Raw genomic sequence first — 5,970 nt, 5'->3', positions numbered from 1 at the left:
TAATTTTCATCTTTCCATCCTCCATCTCATTTAATTTTCATCTTGCCTTCCTCCATCTCATTTAATTCTTCGGTCTCATTTAATTTTCATCTTTCCTTCCTCCATCTCATTTAATTCTTCCGCCTCATTTAATTTTCATCTTTCCTTCCTCCATCTCATTTAATTTTCATCTTTCCTTCCTCCATCTCATTTAATTTTCATCTTTCCTTCTTCCATCTCATTTAATTGTCATCTTTCCTTCTTCCATCTCATTTAATTGTCATCTTTCCTTCCTCCATCTCATTTAATTTTCATCTTTCCTTCCTCCATCTCATTTAATTTTCATCTTTCCTTCCTCCATCTCATTTAATTTTCATCTTTCCTTCCTCCATCTCATTTAATTTTCATCTTTCCTTCTTCCATCTCATTTAGCTTTCATCTTTCCTTCCTCCATCTCATTTAATTCTTCCGTCTCATTTAATTTTCATCTTTCCTTCCTCCATCTCATTTAATTCTTCCGTCTCATTTAATTGTCATCTTTCCTTCCTCCATCTCATTTAATTTTCATCTTTCCTTCTTCCATCTCATTTAATTTTCATCTTTCCTTCCTCCATCTCATTTAATTCTTCCGTCTCATTTAATTTTCATCTTTCCTTCTTCCATCTCATTTAATTTTCATCTTTCCTTCCTCCATCTCATTTAATTTTCATCTTTCCTTCCTCCATCTCATTTAATTTTCATTTTTCCTTCTTCCATCTCATTTAATTTTCATCTTTCCTTCCTCCATCTCATTTAATTTTCATTTTTCCTTCTTCCATCTCATTTAATTGTCATCTTTCCTTCCTCCATCTCATTTAATTCTTCCGTCTCATTTAATTTTCATCTTTCCTTCTTCCATCTCATTTAATTTTCATCCTTCCTTCCTTGCTTTCAATTGTTTAATTAATACCTTTCCTTCCTTAACTTGAATTATCTTCCTTCCTACAACCTTTTAAATCTATTTTATTAAAGATGCCGCTTCCTGGCAAAATTTCCATCATTGCACACTGAATGACGCTGCACATCTTCATGAGCCCAAGTAGGTGCAGGAGAGTAAGATGTAATGCTCCATTCTTTTCATTTCAAACTCTTTTAATTACTATTTTTCTTCCATCTCTTTTAATTAACACTTTTCGCCCTCAATTATCACCTTTCAATCAATCTTTTAATAATCACTGCCATCTCTTTTAGCACCATTCCTTCTTCATATTCTGTTATTCGATTTCATATTTTTGAACAAAGATAAGAATATTACGACCAAGCCTTTGTTTAGATTATATTTCAGATAATAATAATAAGTATAACTAAAACTGTATATAACAATCCAGTGACAGGTGTCCTTTCACTCAGGTAGGTCATTTCTTTTTTCTTGTATATCATTTTTATTACTTTTCATTTCCTGGCCTTCTATGTTTTCGGATCGGACAATTAACCAAGACCCTGTGAGCATATTAGAGATCCTTCGACAGTTGGAGATAAAAAAAAAGAGTAGGTCAAAGCTGCATTTTTCTTATCAAACTAATATTGAAGAAAACACCAAGCTTTCAAGACCTTGTTTTTTATTTCATTCACTTTTTTTCATAAAATGTGCATGTCCGCTAGCCCCACCCATGAAACAATATATGTTAGTCAGAATAATATCTGAAATGCACCAGGATCCAAAGGCCAAAAACCTGCTAATAATCAGTTTCAGTTTGAGCATAACGAATGATGAAATGTTTCTAGAATGACGGTTTGCTGACCAAATACCTACATTCTCGTGCTGTAATGACAAACCAAATCTCCTATTAAGTGAGAAAATTTAAGCTGTCGTTCCGGTATAATCAGGTACAGAACAGTAGGAGACAAACTAAATAATACAAATAGTCAAAAGAGATAAGAGATAAATCATGTACACGGTGACCATGAATTTGGTGACATAAGCTTTCATTAAATAATACAAAGATAAGCACATAATTTTTTCCAGGATGGACAAAAACTTCACATCTTGGTCATATATGGATACAGGGTCAACCCTCCGATGGTCCAATGAGCAACAAATCGACAACTTTAGAATGTTGAATTAACATGTAAATGTAGCGTAGTGTAAACATCATCGAAATTTCCACTAACCATAAAATATTATCATGTTGGTGGACAACTATATTACTTTTACAAAAATGTACCCACACTCTTTAGTCAGTGATACGCAAGAAGCATTTCTGTTAATCATTGGAACATTTTATTTTTAAAAAAAAATGAAAAATGGACAAAAGTGATAAATAATGCTGTGTTATGTTAATTATATAGAGCTAGAGGTCTAAATAAAATTAACCACATCTTGGTCTTAATTTGCATACATGTCCATAAAAATACGTTTCCAATATACAAAGATTCCAGTAAAATTGTTCCATAACCGATAATATATGAGAAGTCGGTAATTGAAATATTTTCTTGTCTTCTTTCAATTATAAAATCATTAGAACTTTGATGAAAATTTATTTTGACGGGTTTTTTTCTAACAGCTTTGATTACACTCAGAAATAGAAAATGATATTATTCAAAAAGTGCAAATAACAATCGACCAATTATCGTATACGGTCTGTGAGTTTATAACCTATATAGGGCCATGTGCTTTGAATATACACAAAATAGGACCATTAGCCAGACAAGGTGGAGGTGGACTGAGGAAATGTTTCAAATTGGATTACAAAGTATTATCTGTCAGTTTATTTTTGAACACACTGAAAACTAAGAGACAATGGACTATTATCTCTGTATTATATCAGCTGTCATAACCATATTCTCCTCTAACTATACCATGATCGTAGTCGACTGGTATAGTCCAGTTAGTACAGAGCTAGGTTTTTGTGCCCTAGGTTTGAGTAGGCCAGGTAACATTAGTGCTCAATATTGACCTTATATTTCACCCAAGACATTTCTGAACAAATAGTCCCACGAGATCGAACGATAAGATTTTTATGATAAATTTTTTTTATTACTTAATCATTAAGGTTATTCAATTCCATATAGTGGCTCTTCTAGTTTCAGGGTATCATGTGAGTTTCCCATTGTAATTCTGTTTCACGTAAAAAAAAGGATGACTTTATCCAATGCATAAGAGGCAACAAACCAAGTATCAAATATTTTATTTGGCCATTTATTAATTGACAGTTTGTAGTTGGAATGATATTTATCAACAAGTTTCTGTTGACTGAATTAATACAGGTTATTGTTCTTTACGTTTCAACAACTATAGTGTTGACTTGGGTTGGCTGCCGAGTTACTTATGTTAAAATAATTGAAATTGGTGAAGGTTAACATAAAGAAACATGTGTGTTCTGGATAACTCATTAGATTTTACCATAAATTTTAAATCATATGTGTAAAATATACAACTGTGTATCGTTCTTAAATATATTTTCGTGAATGAAGTTTGGCTTCAGAAGTTTGTACTTTAAATAATCTCTTGGATTACAGGCATTGATCGATTTGAAAATGTGTTTTATTGGCTTTCAGATGTAAGTTTATTCTGCATTTTATCATGGTTTAAGTTAATCTAAAATTGGTGTGGATGAAAATGAAATTCCGAGTAAAATAACGCAATTTTTAGCCGGAAGACCTGATATTGTAATTAGAGAATCTGTTGTATAATCTACGAATGTGTTCCAAGGGTTTACTATAAAACCTATTGCAAGAGGCTCAATGTTTGAACGAACAATTTGATGGTCCGAGGCATTAACCACGACATTTGTGGTCGTCTGAACTTGTTGCACAAGGAGTTGCAGGTTTGTAACATTTTGGGGGAATATCCCCCATTATTTGTTTTTGTCACCTTTGTCACCTTAAGATTTTCTGAATCGTTGCATGCAATTAGTTTAGATCCTTTCAAGACAAAGATAATAGCTGCCCTCGGCACCAGCCCCGATTTGTATGTTAGTAAAAGATTATGGACACAACTTGGGCTCTATCCCTTAATGACACAACATGCATACAAAAAACAAGTTTATTTTGACACATTATGGGATCATATTATCTAATACTGTTTGTTTAGTATATCAGGAAGAAAAGATAAAAATACAGTGTTATATAGGTCTCTTATCACTTCCTGATAATAATCAGCACCAAATACAAGGTCATTGATATTCAAAACTATATATAGAAACATCAACATTAAAATATGATAAACTAATACTCTAGGTCGTCGACAATCAAAATATTTTCTATGAAAATATCAACAACATATTATGACATTTCATGTCGAACAATTTCTTGTATTGTCATCGAGAAAAAAACTATTGGCACAAGCGTTATGTAAAAAGTTTTATATTATTATATGATGAGGGTTCTCTGTATGACGCTTTCGTACAGCCCCAAATTGTAGAAATCTTGGTTGTATTTCAGCATTGGTTGATAACACCTTTTCCAATCCATAGTTTCAAGAGCTGTCAGTCTAGGAGAAAAAGGGGGAAATGTGGATTGCTGCTAGAAAGTTGGACACAATATGTTGTATGTATCAGCATATGATAAAGTTGATGATGATAATCTTAATTTTTGAGTCTTTGAGAGCTTAAAAGAACTGAAATTCAAAATCATCCATCTACAATTGGGTATGTGGGAATGAAATAAGTATTTCATACCCAGCTGTAAATGGGTACGGATAATCCCGGCAAGATCAATGCCAAGAGGTTGGCCGAAGACCAGCTGGTAGAAAGGACCCCTTACTGTGAACCTAAGTTGTTATCTTTGTAAAATATAGTTGTTTCTTTCTATCTTTGTCTTTTATAAGTCTCAAGTCTAATAAGTCGCAAAATCTGAGGTAAAAAAAGACAATCCTCGAAGAATAAATATAAAATCAGTTTGGCATTAGTCAATAGAGTGATATTCGATTTCTCACAAAAGCAGATGTTAGATGTTGATCATTTAGTATCTAATTTTAAACAATTGCCTATGATAATGGACCACGCGTCACCACTATAGAATATTTTACTCTAGATTTTAAACCCTCCTTCACAACTCATTCACATTTGAATAAAGTAATCACGTGATAAGTTGAAGTATGGATAGATTATATATAAAAAGTAGAATAGTACAATTTTCTTTACATCTTCAACTTTAAACACAGTCTCAGGCAAGTTGTCTTATATATATTTAATTCAAACCGCTGTAACAAAATGAATGAATCAATGAATGAATGAAATTTTTATTTCTTTTTGTCTTGAACACCAGAGGTTATGGAATCTTTAATGATGGGATCATGGGACTTCTATTATTGATGTATTGTTGTATTTGTAATGTTGGGATTTCTTTCTCGAAGTTAATTTTTATGAACGATACTGTAGCTTGGATCTAAAAGTTCAAGATTGTACAGAAAACCTTATGTCACTCCAGATTGCGATTGATGTGTCTTCTGGTTTTATTGGTATTTAACTCTTTGTATTAAAAATGAGAATTTGCGCTGCAAAGAATTGCTGCAATTGTATGGAACAACATTCATTGGTTAATGTTAAACAATGTGTAGTTCAATATGTAACTCAACGGGAAGATGTACGTCAAATTGTTACATACATGGAAGAAACATACACGTATAACAACTTTGATTGTGATTGTTTTCACATAAAATTGTTCCTGCAATGGTGATCTCATTTCTAGGATGTTACTCTCTGACAAGGTTAGTCAACTGGCATTGCTAGAAAGCTACTCTAAACGATGGCCTCAAATGGTCCAAAGCATCAAGCAAGATAACCAAATTATTGTATTTGGTACGTGGTATGCTTGGTCTCATTGAATCTACTCACAATTGATATTTTAAATCGTTTGCCCCCTCTTCATTAGCTCAACCAGGTGTAGAAAATTAGGACATAAAACACCGTTTCTTTTCATGTCTTTCTTCTTTATCAGTTGCAATTCGATCCAGTTAACTTTGATGTCAAATGTTCGATATGCGGGTATAATCTGAATCAAGTTTAAGAT

Source organism: Lottia gigantea, assembly GCF_000327385.1.
Source record: "Lottia gigantea unplaced genomic scaffold LOTGIsca_40, whole genome shotgun sequence".
NCBI classification, from domain to species: domain Eukaryota; kingdom Metazoa; phylum Mollusca; class Gastropoda; family Lottiidae; genus Lottia; species Lottia gigantea.
The sequence above is the reverse complement of the archived record's forward strand: the minus strand, read 5'-3'. Positions refer to the sequence as shown.